The 16,795-nt window shown below is 34.5% G+C and overlaps 1 pseudogene; it reads left to right on the top strand.

The window, feature by feature from the left end:
- LOC132630586 (wall-associated receptor kinase 3-like) overlaps positions 1 to 13,040 on the top strand; it is a 76,871-nt pseudogene extending 63,831 nt beyond the window's left edge.
- The last annotated feature ends 3,755 nt before the right edge of the window (positions 13,041 to 16,795 follow it).

The following is a 16,795-nucleotide window of genomic DNA, read 5'->3' as shown; positions in this document are numbered from 1 at the left end:
AGCTAAAAACTGATTGTATTAGTGTATTAGTGTATAATGAGTCCAGTAGGTTAGTTTTTGTTGGCTATAATAAAATTTTATATTTTTTTGTCTGCAAAATATATGATTAGTGTATGAATAATGTATGAATTTAAGTACATTGAATCCAGGGGGTTAAAAGTTAATAACTGATACTTTGTGTATGGAAACAGGTAGTATACTGCCACTTGCATATACCATAGTTGATTCTGAAAATGATTCATCTTGGACATGGTTCTTTGAGAGGTTCAAGTATGCTTATGGTGAGAGGGAGAATATGTGTTTTGTATCGAATAGGCATGATAGTATATGGAATGCGAGTGCAGCAGAGATCGTGAAGTATACTTTTTCCTTCTCTCTCCCCATAGTTATGAGTAGGACTTGGTAGCAGAGATGGTGAATTAGCTACTATCAACCATGAAAGTAAAATCACACCAGAAGCATGTATGTAAAGGGGTGTATGAAATATGTATGTAAAGGGATGTGTGTGCCTGTATGATTTTCTGAAACATTTAGCATTTTACCAACTGAAAAGAGTCGTTGCTCATTTGAGCTACAAACATTCACAACTGATGAAATAATAGTGTTTCCATCTGGCAAAAAGCGTATGATCACCCACAATACGATATTTCAAAAATAACTTCAGAAAATAAAAAACGAAGAGCACGAAACTGAAATAAAAAACAACTTGAATGATACTGTGTAAAAGATGTATCAATTACAAAACTCAGAGATTCAGTCACCAAAAACTATATTTCCAGTCACCAAAAACTATTAACATAGATCCAGTCACCAACTACTATATTTCCATCAAACACTACAACCTAAAACTACTTATTCACAAACCAGTCACTAATGTCTCATAACCAGCCAAAAAATAGTAACTCCAAAAATCACAAACTAGTTTTTCACTTTTCGTTTAGGTCTTGGTAATTTTTCCCTCTGTGGTACAGGTTCCTTGCAAACTTTTGGCCCACCTAATTTTGCGGTAACAAATCCAGTAACTTCACTCTCACTAATAGCACCAGCATCCTGCTTTTGCCTTGCGTAATCCCACAATAGGGCAGCATACCTATTACAGTGAAGATTATGATTGAAGGTGGCCTTCGGGATATTGAACATGCCATCACTGATATATTCAGCAAATGCACATACATAGACTCTACAATTACTGTAAAAAAATGATGATAGATCAAAACTATAAACAAGTGTTAAAAAAATGAAAAAAATCACATATCATAGAATAGAAATACATACTTTGATGCAGGATCTTGTTCTGGAAAGTTTTGCATTAACATATAATCCAAAGGATCATAAACTCCCTTCCCATTGTAGGCTGGTTCATTGTTCCAGTCTATGTCATCCCTTTAGCCATAAAATCCGATATTGTTGAAGAAGAGGGGTATCATCATTGCCAATTTTTCAACAATATTTGTAACCGCATTAGTGTGCATTTTACCCCCCGGGAGTGAATCATAGACATAAAGACACCTCTTTTTTATAGATAAAAGAGTCAGCACCCAATGAAATTTCGTGCCTACATTAATCGGTATAATCACACAATCCACTTTATCCTAACCGATATTTGCAAGAATCTTATATCTATGGATTACTTGTGCCACATCATGTTCTGGAGTAATAATACTGGGGTCATAATTCTTTTGCTTAAACTGTTGGTGGATAAACTCAACCCACGACTTGAAAAAACAGTCAGTTGTTACATATCTTACTCCATTATTTGGCCCATACTTAGCCTTCTTCCTCAGGTAATACATAATGACATCAATATACTGAAAACATGTCAAAACACAAAAAAAAAAAAAAAAACACAGCCATCAGCACCACATTGCACACATACCAGACAACATAGAAATGAAAATGCCATGAAAAGATTGGAATCAACGTACCAAATCTCCCCAAGATATTCTAATAGTCATCATATTGTAGAACCAATCCATTTTGTCAATTTTATCAACTCCCAGATTATAAGGATTCAATATCTTATTGCCCTTCACAGAGAACACTCCATCACTGCAAAAAAAGACAGATGTGTTAGAATTGTAGAATGATCAATTCAAAGAATGTCAAATAATTGTTCAATAAGCAACATATGGTGTACAGACCTCTTCCCCTGTTTTTTAGACATTTTTTATTTCACCCAAGCCTCAAATTCGGCGATCAGTTCAATATCAATAGCAAAGCCAATGCAATTTGCGAATGGGTGTTTAATATGAAAGTATGTAGGCGCAATGTATGTGTTGATGCCAGTTGAACTAAAACCAGTGAATGGTGATTTACCATATAGTCCAGGTTTTCTGTTTCTTGCTTCTAGTTCAGGTGTAACGTCCATATGATCCAGTTGAACACTGGTTTTGGTTTCAAGTGCTACAATTTGAGACTCGTTAAATAGAGGCAATTCAAGGTCATCCAGGGTAGGGATCTTATTGGTAGAAATGCCCCAAAGATCAATGCCAACAACCAACTCATCTAGAAGAAGATCTGTAGAATTTGATCATTTAAATTCATATTAAAATCTCAACATCTGTAAAAATGTACAATTAATTATTACATATAGTAATTACCTTCAATATCTGCATCATCAACTTGCTCACCAACTTCATGTTTTCACATAAAGCAAGTAAGTTTTTGTATTTTTTTTTTACACTTTTCATACAGTAATAATATGGGTTTCACACTAGAATAGTAATTACCTGAAATAGGAGCATCATAAGGATGCCTCTTCAATTCTTCTACGTCCACTTTCTGTTTATTGCATGCTTCACCATCTACAACTTGGTCACCAACTACATGTTTCCAATAAAAAAAGTGCAAGTTTTCTTATTTTTATACATTTTTCATACATTAAGATGGGTTTCAAATGTGTCAAAAAAAAGGAAGAGAAAACTATACCTAAAATAGAAGCATTAATTCCATTCTTCAAACTAGATGCATCTAATCCTATCGTACCAGATACTCGATCACCTCCATCCTGCCCACCAACCGCAAAATCACTTGTTTTTTCAGCATCTACTCCTGTCTGACAGAAAATTCGGCCACCTCCATCCTGCCCACCAACCGCAAAATCACCTATTTTTCATCAAAATCAATCTCCTTGTTGCTTTTCTTTGGGTCTTCCATATTATCCTTAACACTGCCGGAACCCTGTTGTTTATTAAGATATGTATCAGCACACTTAGATAGAAAATGGATAATACAAAAGGCATTAACTCAAAATTATGATAAAAATAACCTTAGCTTCCTCTGTTTCAATTTGCTTGCCAAGCATGATTTTGATATCTTTAAGTAAATTCATAATCGACTTGTCCATGTAGGTCTTCATTTCATTAAAATGTGCACCAACCTAGGAAAAACAACGAAATTATGACAACAAATCTGAGGTAATTTATATACTACATGAGAATAAAAAAAAAGCTTTAAAAACTATGTTAAACTTGCCAACCTTTTTGTCTAATGATTGAAGATCTTTGGGGACCTGAAAGATGTAGAATAACATTAGTGAAATATTGTTAACCACAAAATTAAACCATTCCATAAGAAAAATGATGAATAAAATTAGTCAAAACACATGCTTACATTTGCAACTTCCTTTTTCAATGCTTGAAACCTAGAACCATGTACAGAGGGAGAGGGACCCGACTCTGTAGAAACCTGCGGTTCTACTACAACATCTTCGACCACAGCCTCTTGTGGCAACGCAGAAAAGTTGATAGTTCTCTTTTCCTCATCCGTTGGGAGAATGTTGGTAAAAACCAGCTACCAACAAAAATATATGTAGAAGCTGACCAGTTAGCATTATAATAAAAACAGTGTATGAAATGTGTATTATTAATGTATGAAAAATAGTTAGCTTGTAGTATTACCAGATTGATGTAGGTTTTGAACATCCCCATTTTCAAATGGTTAAAGTAGACTGTATTCGAAGTTGTTTGCCAATTAAAAATACGGGGGATGTCGTTTCCAATACGCTTTGCAACCGTAGGGTCTACCTTCGAACAACATTCATAAAACCATACTTGAATAGCCAGCGGAAAACCCCCAAACCTGTAGTAAGTTGGTTTGTTCACCAACTTGTGACTAATCGTAGACAACAGATTTTTGAAGCAAACATTGCCCCAGGGATAATTCATGTACTCTCCACTCTCAACCAAGTCAAAATGTAACTTGGTGACAAACGCTACATTACTTTGAGTTGAGAATAAGAAAGTGCTGATAAAGTAAAGTAGTGTTATCTTAAAAACATCACCATCCTCAATCAACGATTTGTTCTCTTTAAAGTCTATAAAGAGCCTAACCAACATGGTCTTCGGTACTTTAGTTTGACCATTAAATTACCTAGTCATCAGTCTGTTGGAGGAATCAGGGTCTGAGATAAACTCGCTGTCCATGCTACATTTTAAACCAATTATGATGGAAAATTCCCTAATGCCAAAATGGAGCAATTTCCCATTGACCTTCATGATAAACATATCATCCCTATCATGATCCGTCTCGGCATACATCAGACTTCGAAGTAGTTGTGGCTGAACCTTCAAGGTTGACAAATCCAGAAATAACCCAAAAGGGGAATCCCTAAACATCTTCAATTGTGTGTCATTTAGGCGCGCCTTAATTTCTTCTGGGGCATTCACGTTGGTGTAAGAACACCAATGAGTTTGTTGCTTTGTATTCTGAATATAATAAATAAAAAGGAACAAGTAGTCAAATTCAATTTAATCTAAAAGGAACAAGCAACAAGTAAAAATACTATCCATTCAGTTCCTTGCTTTAAATTATGTGCAGTCACCCATTTAGGAACCATCTGCAACATGGTTCCTAGGCACTAAATTTGCACCGTGAAAATAAACCACTAAAGGAAGTTTTGTAACTGTTGTTGCTAAATTTGGTCTGTAACACTAGTTTCTGGGTCATATGTTGCTGGTGCAAATGCATTGCCTAGGACCCCATGTGAAAAATCAACGAATACCATTTTCCATACATTTTATGTGCACCAACAACTCATAAATCAGGGCATACACATTCCATGCATATTATATACGCACAAAAAATGCTAAATGTTTTCAGAAAATCATACAGGCACATCCTTTGTACATACACATTTCATACACTCCTTTACATACACATGCAAATTAACCAAAAATCAAAGACTAAAGTGTTTGATTTTTATACCTTCTCTGTCGAGTTGTTTTTCTTCTTCTTCTTCTTTGATCTTTGGGCTTGCTGGACTTTCTTCTTCTTTGATGTTTCACCAATCGCAACCTTACGTTTTTTTGCTTTAGGATGCTCAGTTTCTTCTTCAAAATCAGAGTCACCAGTGACATTTTTAGACTTAGTAGTTGATGTCTCTTTCCCCTTCCTTTTGGTATCTTTCCGGGGAGTTGATTTGATTTCAACTACTATAGGACTAACATTGCAAGGATTGTTTCTTCCTTTCTTCTCCGGGGCGGGGGGGGGGGGGGGGGGGTGAGTGAGTAAATTAAAGTTTGGAATCGGCCCTACTTTTGGGCTTGATACACCAAATCTAGGGCTTCTACGGGTACTCATTGGAACAGTAAATATGGTGAAAATCGAAAGAAAAAGGAGGAGATGGAATGGAGAACAACTAGCTATGGTGAAAATCGAATGCAAATGAGGAGATGGAATGAAGATGGTGAAAAAGAGGAGATGGTGAAAATCGCATGAAAGGGGAAACACATCGAATGAATGAAGATGTGAAAGACGGGAGAAAGAAACGGGCTGCAATAATTTTGGGCGGAGACAGAGGCCCAACCCGATACGCTAACATAGAGGCCCAAAAACGTGGTGAGCCCAAATTCGTTAAGTTTTGTAATTAGTCTTTAAGGTTTGTAAATAAGGAAAACTACCTATATGTTTTGTAATAAAGAGTATTAAGTAGTGACCCCATGTCATTTTGGAAAACTACATATATATATATATATATACATGTTATGGAGAAATATTTACGAAACGTGACGATGGTTTTCCTTATTTACAAAACATAACGATATATGACGAAACATGACGAATTTTCATATATTTTTCATTTTTTTTATTTTTTTTCCAGAAAATATATTATTTTAAAAAAAAAATAAAAAAAATTAAAAAAAAAATAAAAAAAATTATATATTTTTTTACTCAAAGGCTTAAAAAATTACCTCAAATTTTTGTGTATGAAATGTGTATGTATGAGCAAAATTTTTAATATAATTGTCATACACGAAATTATGAGCGAAGCCTTGAATATTGTATGAAAGTTGTCACAATGTTGTTGTAGTTGTATTAATTTTCCAGAAACCTAATATGAACATTATATACGAAAAATGTGAATGAAATTCTAAGTCTTGAGCGAGATATACACATTTCATACCATTCTCATGCATAAAATTTTGAGTGTAATGTTTAAGCCTTGATCGAGATATACACACTTCATACATAAAATTTGAGCAAACTTTTTAAGCCTTGAGTAAGATATACACATTTCATACACAAAAATTTGAGCGATTATTTTAAGTCTTGAATGTTGTATCAAAGTTGTATACAATGTTGTTGTAGTTGTATTAATTTTACAGAAATCTAACATGAACTTTATACACAAAAATGTGAGTGAAATTTTAAGACTTGAGCGAGATACAAATTTCATATTATTTTCATACACACAATTTTGAGCGGATTTTTAAAGCCTTGAATGAGATATACACATTTCATACATTTTTCATATCGTTTTCATACACTAAATTTTGAGCGAACTTTTTAAGCCTTGAGCGAGATATACACATTTCATACAACTTTCATACATAAAAAATATTTAAAAAAAAAAAAAAAAAACAAATAATTTTTATTTTATTTTTTTAATTTTAAAAAAGCATGTTTTGTATAGGGTTTGTAATGTTATATTTTGTAAATATAAAACTATCGTCACGTTTCGTAAATATTTCTCCTTAAGATGTATATATACGTAGTTGTCCCTTGTTTTTATAAGGAGAGAGTGGCTTAATTAATACATATGTTTCCAATTTTCTAACCTTAAACTGAATTGAATCAATCCAGAAGCGAAGAGGAGATTTGTTTCATCTTCGTATATATGGAATAATATTGTTACCTTTTATAAAGATATTTCACACCTAACTATAGTCGCACAGCCCTGCTTGTGAAGAACAAAAAGATTAACAAAGATATCTCTGTTTTGCCAGATATTGATGAATGTGCCAATATAAATACCAATTCGTGTAAGATAATTTGTATAAATACGCCGGGAGTTACAATTGTTCCTGTCTAGAAGGATACAGTGGCGATGGTAAAAAGAATGGCCGTGGCTGTATCGCATCAAACTTGAACTCCAAGTCTCCACGGATCGATTTCTCTGCTGGTAAGTGTTACGATACACTTTTACGTGAGGCATAAAAGCTAATTCGATGTTGTGGAATCTATTGGATTTTGTATTTTTTAGAGTTGCCACCTAATTTATAAGGAAAATTAGAAAAAACAATTTAAAGGGTTTATTCAAACAAGAAGTAAATCCTTTAAAATCAGAGTTTGAGTTAGAGGTTCTTGTGATTCCTCGTGAAAGGCGTTAAGACACCCTGAAATTAAGAATCCGTAGAATACGGTTGATCTTCGAGCTTCAATGTGTAATTATTATAATTATTTGCTTAAAATAGTTTAATTTCTTGTATAACTTGTCATGACATATCTTAAATCATTTTGGCAAAAATCCCTTAAGTAGAGTTTAACTAAAAATTGGTCCAACGTTATGCTGTTTTGTCCTTATAAATTTTATTGAAAACTTCTCCTAACTAAGTATATATCCTTTGTTTAATTAACTTAAAATTGGGCTTGGCCCAGAAACATTTGAAAATCCTGAAAGTCTTTGAAGTCCATTTTTACAACACTAGCTATTTTTTATGAAATCAATTATTTTTCAGTGTATGGGCTTTAAATCCAAAATACTGCAGATTTTTACCTCAACACGATCCGAATTGTTTTCTGTTTCTGCTACTAAAATTCAATTTTTTCGAAATGTTAACTTGTTTCCAAAAAAGTAGTACATATACTAACTGCTCGGTTTCCAGTTTTGTAAAAAAAGTAGCTGTAAAATTATTTTTTGTCCCATTCTTGAAAACGTTATCCTTTATTTTTTGTTGGGTCTTGATTTGAAATAGTATCCGGTTCCTATCCATTCTAACGATGTACATATTGTTTTTCCTAATCATCTAAGTTCATAACCATAGGGTTTCAATATTTACACATGTTCATTTGCAAATTCTTGTACACATAAAATGAAAAGAGAAAGTCAGGCTGGTAGGCCTTCCGAGCCCCACCAGTTGTCATTTTCGCCCATGATTGGGCCTTCAATTAATTCAGACTTGATGAAGAAGGGGATGTTGGGCTTATGGACCAACAAGGAAGCAGTTGTATGACCCGAGTGGCCCATGCGAATGAGTTCATGCTAGGAAAAGGGGAAAAAGGAAAATTACGGCTAGGAGGACATATATACTTACCAAATTACTCAACATGAATTTAAAAGGAAAAGCATCCAAACATGATCCTATATATTAGCATGTATACCCAATATACATGATATACAACCCAATATACACCAAGGCATATATGGAGAATATATATAGTGTATATCTTCTGTGGTATACTTAGTCATGGCAAGGTCAAACAGGAAGAAGAAGGGAGGAAAAGAGGCAAAGTAAGCATGACACAATATTTCTATCTTTAGAGTGGCCTTGAATTTAAATGTATACACACATATACAGCAAATATACCAAATATTCAACAAGTCTACTACTCGAAAGAAAATCCATGGTAATCAGCCAAGAAGGCACAACATACAGTAAACAACTCATTTGAAACTCAAGGAAACAAATCATTTAACAGAGCCTCTCCCAAAACCCCAAGGAAATAGATACAAATTTTTGCCCTGGTGAGAGTTCACGTTCAAGAAAATAAAAACATGTCAATGGTGAAGGATGCTACAGGCCCAATAAACTCAGAAGTAGGTTGATCACATAAGGGCAAAGGATTTTCCAAAAATCATACAAATTCTAGCATGAGCAAAAATTATGCACAAGTGAAGAGTAATGCAACAATCATTATTATGGAACAAAATCATTCAGCAATTTTCACAAGTAGGGGAAGAGTAAGAGACAAAGGATTCTCATTTGTTTTTAGCTATCAATTTAAACTAGAGGTGTAGTCCAGCTGAGCCAGGCAAGTCTTTTAAACATTCAAACTCTGTCATCCCTACTAATTTTAACTCATTAAAGGGGTATTGACAGTTTTACAGTCCTATATACTGATCATATGCTTGGGTTGCCTTTGAAGAGATATAAAGAAACCAAATGGTTGCGGGAAGATTCAGGGTGAGAGGGCAGTCAAACAAGGACAAATCCATGGCCTAAACTATCATGCAAAACTGAATGATACTTCACCCTCTAAACCACATCAGGATATAACTTAGGACTTGATGCAAAACCAATGCACTGAAGGAATGAATAGAGTATTTACAGTTATGATCACTACTCCACAACTGACCTTAAAATTCAGTTATCCACATAATTCTCTTCTTGTTATGCTTACAGTAACTTAAGAGGGTTCCATGACATTGTGATCCCATAAGAAGGAACCCCAGCTGCTTGGGATGGGTAGTACTGGACTGAGTAACGACTCAAAACCTTTCCTAAACCTTCCCTAGCCCTAGGTAAGTCACTTCTCATGCTCTTACAAGTCAAGTGACAGCCTCTTGAGCTTCTTCTACTTATGTGATCATGCACCATCTCATTTTTATCCTCAATGAATTTTATCAGTCCAACTTATCATGCACAGGTCCCATTTTTATCTTCCATTATACCTTAGCTATTTCATACTACCAACTTCATTCAAACAACGATGATAGTGCAATATCAAATATACCAAATAACTTCTTGGGCCTGGAAGGCATGTATACACATATTGAAATCAGACAGAAATGCAAAGGCACTCCTCAGACATTAACATGCTTGCATAGCCTAGTTAATGACTCTTGGAAATATAAACATGCAATCATATGCTTGAAACAGATTCCCAACAGTTAAGTTATATCAAAAAGGTACATGTTTGGTCAGTTTAGTCAAATAGGCATTTTTTTAAATTTAAAAAAAAAAAAAAAAAACTCAAAACTCATGGCACATCATCCTCACATACATACTTAGTCCATCATCAGATTACTCTATATTCATATTATATTAAATCAAATGAAACATGTTGACTTGAGCCTAGTAATGAGACTAATGACTTCTATTAAAGCAAATTCCAAGGCAGATCAAACTACTACGGCCAATCGTGAGTTGATAAATCAGGACATGTCAGGTTTTACATTGAGAGCTTTATACTTAAAGGGCAGATTCATGAGACTCAACCACAGTTCAACAACCACAGATGTTCAATGATGATTAAATGATCTTAACAGATCCACTTTTAACCGGGGGGGGGGGGGGGGGGGGGGGGGGACCATTCATGAGCAAACATATCACACAGCAAGACACATAATGATGCAAGTGGCAGTTTCAGGGCTCAGAACAGACTGCTTAATATGAGTACAGGCATACCAATTTGTTTCAATACAGGACATGTTATCTTTAAACAAGATTGGGCTAATAAGTCTATCATATACAGATATGGGGACATAGTGACCTTGATGTATTATAAGTAACTAGTATATCTAAACTGAACAACTAAGCAGACTATCATATTGAGTTATCTTAACGAGCATATAGCAACACTAGAATAGAGCCCTTGGGCAAACCCATATCTGAGCCAATAGTCATATAGGTAGGCAGTAATTGAAGCATCAAATGATCTTATAAACGTATCCATGACACATAGCTAAACATAATCAAATATGACAACCTCTAATCATGCTAATAAACCAACAAGTGTCCAACAAACAGGTTTAGAAAATATTCAGACTAAAAAAAACTTGTAGGCATGCCAATGACTAGATAAATTGACTTAGCACATACTTGGTTGAAAAAGGAACTAAACTAGATTAAAACCCTGATGAACTGACAAATGACTCAACAAATACAAGATTAGGCATCATTTTAAAAACTAATGAATATTATAGCCTACTGACTTAACACAGATGGTTATTAATCTAAATTATCAAAGCAGCTAAGGCCTATCCCAAACTAGTTAAGCCAAACTATACTAAGGCATATTAAAATAGGCTAGACTAAACATATATGTTCTACTAATGATTAAACAAACCCACCAAGCATACTAGTAACTAGCAAACAAGCTACTACACATATATGTATATATGTGTAATGTGGTCAATTTTGCCAAAATGCGGTCATTAATTAAATTACACAAATAGCCACATTAAGTGGTAAGGATCAATTGATAATTTAAAACATAACCACAATTAATTGATAATTTCAATTTCAATTAATTTGAGGAAAATTGCAAATAAAATCCGATGAACTATAAAATTGAGACGTACTTGACTATCTATTTAATTACTCAAATTTCTTGATTTAACGGAATAAAATATTTGTCAATTTGATCTTAATATTTTAAACTATTAATTAAATAATTGTTTTAACTATTTTTGGATTAAGATACTGACAAATATTCTTGAAAACTATAGAAAATATACAAATGCATGAGATGATATACAATATATATTTGAAGATATTTTACCAAATGAAATGGCAAAATGTCACCGAAATAATTTTGTAAAATTATTTTTGACTTGTAAAATGCATATTTCACTCGGTTTGTGATTCAAGAACTCTGAATAATTAAATAACATTACTGGAGCGCAAAAATTAGGTGTCAACAGTAAGTTTCTCAGAAGTTCAACTTGTCTATACTTACATATGATATAGTCATCCAGCATCGGAATGAACCTAATTCATTTAAGGAGGGGCTTAAATTTTGTTCTCATTAACATATAGGTATGGGAGTTGGCTTTATGTAACTTGGCTCAATTTTAGCTTCAAGAAAAGAAAACTGTTTAAACTCCAGGAGAAATTCTTCCAACAAAATGGAGGTTTGCCCTTGAAACAACAACTTTCATCTAACGAGGGTGGTGTGGCAGCGGTCAAAAGTTTTACCGTTGAGGAGCTGAAGAAGGCTCCAAACAACTATGCCAGTGATAGATTCTTGGTTGTGGAGGAAATGGGGTTGTATATAAAGGTACTCTACCTGATAATTACATGGTTGCAATAAAAAAATCTATGTTTGTGGACGAGGATCATACTGAACAGTTCATCAATGAGGTGCTTATTCTCACTCAAGTCAATCACTAAAACATGGTGAGACTCTTTGGATGTTGTTTGGAAGTTTAAGTGTCGTCACTGGTCTATCAATACATTTCTCAATGGAACACTTAATGAGCATATATATCCACGATAAAAATGGAGAAACGTCGTTTATCTTGGCAACATAGACTAAGGATTGCCGTTGAAACAGCAAACGCACTTGCGTACCTTCATTCATTTACAGCGATGCCTATAATTATAGAGATGTCAAGTCTTCTAACATTTTGTTGGATAGTGTTTACACAACTAAAGTTGCAGATTTTTGAGCTTCCAAGATTAATCCCTCTTGATTAATCACATATCGCTACATTGGTTCAAGGAACATTAATATTTCAGCACTAGTCAATTGACCGAAAAAAGTGATGTTTTTAGTTTTGGAGTAGTTCTTGCAGAACTTTTAATAGGAATGAAACCTATTTCAAGAGATACAAGTGAAGGGGACAGGAATTTGGTAGAGTATTTCCTTTCGTCCATGAATAAGATTGTTTGTTTCTTATTCTTGATCGTCGATTAATAAAGGAAGGAAGTCTTGAGCAGTTACAAAAGACGGCTGGGCTTGTGAAGAGCTGCCTTCACTTGCATGGAAAAGATAGGCCTACAATGAAGGAAATGGCAATGGAACTTGAAGGTTTAAGAAAAATCACCAACAGCCCTTAGTCTAATCAACATGAATTTCAAGAGAATGAGGATTAGCTGATTGTAAATAGCAGCAACTTCTTTAATCTGAACAACATGGTTAAGATATGTCTCGATAGATCATACACTTAAAACACAAAGCAAAAATGATAATCGGTGAAAACTGAAGATTTTGTGCATTTGCTAGTCTTTCCCAACGCTGCTTTCTCCATGTTACGTTGAAATCCTGGTGTAATATTTTTATTTACTGGAGGTTTCCTTTTTGTATTTTGGTTTTATATTGTGGAACTTTTTTCTCCCTTGAGAGTCAAACTTTGACAAAAGTTCCCTTCTAATAATATACTCCCTCCGTCCCAAGAAAGATTATCCTCCTTTGACTTGACACAAAGTTTAAGAAATAGAAGAAGACTTCTGAAATATGTGATCCAAAACAAGCCTTAGATATTCGTGTGGCTGTAAATCGTCTCATAAAGTTAAATTGATTCTAAATATAGAAAGATGACAATATTTTTGAAACAGATTAAAAAGGAAAGAAGGACAATCTCTTTGGAACAGAGGGATTATATTTATTCTTCGTGGCTTATAGTACTTGTAGATGCTAAAATCTACCGCAGGAATGGAACACTAGCGGCACGTGAAATAAATAAGCAGAATTGAATATCAATTACAGCGTACATAAGTACACATATACATCAAACCTTTTTATAGTAATTGTTATTCATTATAACAACATTTCAGTATAACGATTAGATTTTCTCCATATCTATTTTTCATGTTATATTTTACTCTCTAGAATAACATTCTACCTATAACGACAGTGACATTCATTATAGTGGTGCACTTTTAGTAAAATTACCTCTGTATAACAACAACAACAACAACATATCCAGTGAAATCCCACAATATGGGTCTGAGAAGGGTAAAGTGTACGCAGAGCTAGGGAGGTTGTTCCCAAAAGACCCTCAGCTCAAGAGAAAACATAGCAAAAAATGTCAGATAAGGACAAGCAATTCAAAGCAGTATGAAAATAAAAATAACGAAAGCGAAAAAACCATGATAAAGCAGTTACCTCACTATAACAGCCACACTCAAATATTGTGTAATAAGATTTTGGAATAATTATATTATGTATAAAATAAAACATTAAAATCTTTATGAGAATAATCATTAATGTCATGCATGTAGTAAATTTAAAGTACGAATATCTAAAAGGAAAAAAAATTATATTTCTCATAGTAATCTGATTTAGTATTGCAAAATTTCAAACTCACCTATTTTCTAGCTCTAATTAGTCTATTTTTGTGTTTGAAATTTTGCAAGACTAAATCAAATTACCATGAGAAATATATATATATATATATATATATATTACAAACAATGGAAAATTAACAAATATTTTGTTTTCGTTTATACATAAAAAGTACAGAAAAATATTTTTTTGCGTACTTTTGTCTATAGCTTAATGAGATTTAAACATCAAATGTCAGTATACATACATAACAGTTGTTGACATCGAAATTTTACCTTATTTAAAATAGGACTCTGCAAGACGAGTCCAATCCATCTTCGAACTCTAAGGTCCGTTAGGGTTTCTTGGAGGCTGGCTGCTCTACCCTAAATCCTTTCTCATGCCTATATAAAGGGACACATATTCCCTTGAGGAGGCATCTCGAAAATACAATAAACTTCACGGGATATTCACAAAGAGATCAATATGTGGCCGGATATTTCTTGACAATCAAATACTTCAAGAAGATCCACAAATACCCTTTCATGGAGATTAAATACATTCCAAAAATGTCCACATCCAAATCATCTACGCTCGAGAAATACATACATTCCAAAAATTTCCACATCCAAATCATATACGCTTGTCAATGGCCCTCGAATCACTGAGAAGATTTAAGAGAGAAGAATCAAGAAAATATACAGATTTATACTCACAATCTTGATAAATGAAATCACTTTTTTATTTATTTTGTGATTGTAGTTTATTCTATATATCTTGAGAAACTTTGTTGCAAACAACAACACCTCACTATATATAGCAGCCATAAATTTTTCAAACAAAAGTTGCCATTGTTGAGAGGTTTAACTGTACATACATATATATACTAATATAAAAATGGTGTCATGACCCGACTAGAGGGTCATGATGGGTACCCGGAGCGAACTACCGAGCACCACTCATCATGCTACTATCGTGCCCAACCTATACACACATAATCTCCAAGATAATGCTTACTACGAATTGATCATAAACTATTCCGCAAGACATGCATGTATATATAAGCCCTCACGGCAACAAAGGAATAATATACAAAATATACACAAGAGGGTCACATAATATCTGCTACCCACACATATGTATCTACGAGCCTCTAACGGAGACACTGAAGTCATGAAGACGGGACAGGACCCCACCTTACCCAAATATGTACACAAAAGAACATATCGAAAACTGCACCTCCGGAATAGGGAAGTGCTCATGTGCAAGCTGATCCGGCTCCTAGGAATCTGGATCGTCCCCCTGTCTACCTGTGGGCATGAACACCGCGTCCATAAAACAAAAAGGACGTCAGTACGAACAATGTACTAAGTATGTAAGGCATGTATAGTAACATAATAAGAAAGTACAGAAATCATAATAAGAAGGATAACTGAAACTGCGTGCCTCTTGAGGCGGAACCATGTATGCTCACTTTTATCGTTTAAAACATATCATACATGCATACATGAACTGTCTGAGTCAATAACATCATTAGCCCGCATCCGGGCCTCCCGCGTCCGAGGCAATCATCTCATGCCGCCCACTAGTGGTGTCATGCCCGTGCCATAAAGACACGGTGTTATCCTTATCCATAAGCCGCCCACCGAAGTGGTGTCATGCCCGGCCAACTAGGCACGGTGTATCATAATTATGTACATAACATCAAGCATGCGTGCGAGCTCAAGTAAAAGTCATAGCGCTATCGGAGTGACGTAAGGTCGGGAACCTCCGATTATGTTATAGAACATCATCATCGTCATGCCTCGCCTTGAAAGGACTAGTATTATGAGGTGAGGCAACAATAAAGAATAACATCAATGAAATCATAACCATAGAAATATCAGGCTCATGAAAGCATAATTATCGTCATCACTATCATAAAACATATCTCGTAAGAAGCTCTTAAAGATCTTTGACTTTCGTCTTCAAGGATGTAAGGAGATCATAGGAGTATAGAAAAGAATTTATAGTATAGAAATCATGCCTTTGAATGAAGGGGACTAGCCTTAACATACCCTTATGTCTCCTTAACGATATCGGCTAGGCGCTCTCCTTCCGAGCTCACAATTTTACATACAAAAGGGTTCATACTAGAATCAGATAATCAGAAGTATACTTAAGCTTAAACTAAAGCGGCTAAGGCTAATGAAAATTGGGCAGCATTTCCTTTGTTTCGACAAATTTTCCCCATATAATAAAACAAGTCCCAAACTTCATAACAACACCCATAATATCATAATACGTAAATTCCTTCGAGTTAGACATTATTCGACTTCCAAATGTACTTCCAAAATCCTCCATAACCCTAACTATACTATAACATCATGTTCATCATTCGCATAATACTTCCTCAACATCATTAGCGTCATTCGTAACAAGATCATACCCATATTACTCCTTGAATCATAACTCAAACTGTCACACCCTAATCCTGATAGGGCATGATGGGCACCCGACCCTTACTTAGAGTCGAGCGAACCCACTGGCTCTCGTTATACTCTTAATCTCACTGGACTTTCAGGTCATGAATTGAAATGCATAA

The sequence above is a fragment of the Lycium barbarum genome, chromosome 3, assembly GCF_019175385.1.
Source record: "Lycium barbarum isolate Lr01 chromosome 3, ASM1917538v2, whole genome shotgun sequence".
Lineage (NCBI taxonomy): Eukaryota > Viridiplantae > Streptophyta > Magnoliopsida > Solanales > Solanaceae > Lycium > Lycium barbarum.
Note: the sequence above shows the minus strand (reverse complement) of the source record. Positions and strands in the feature narration are given on the sequence as shown.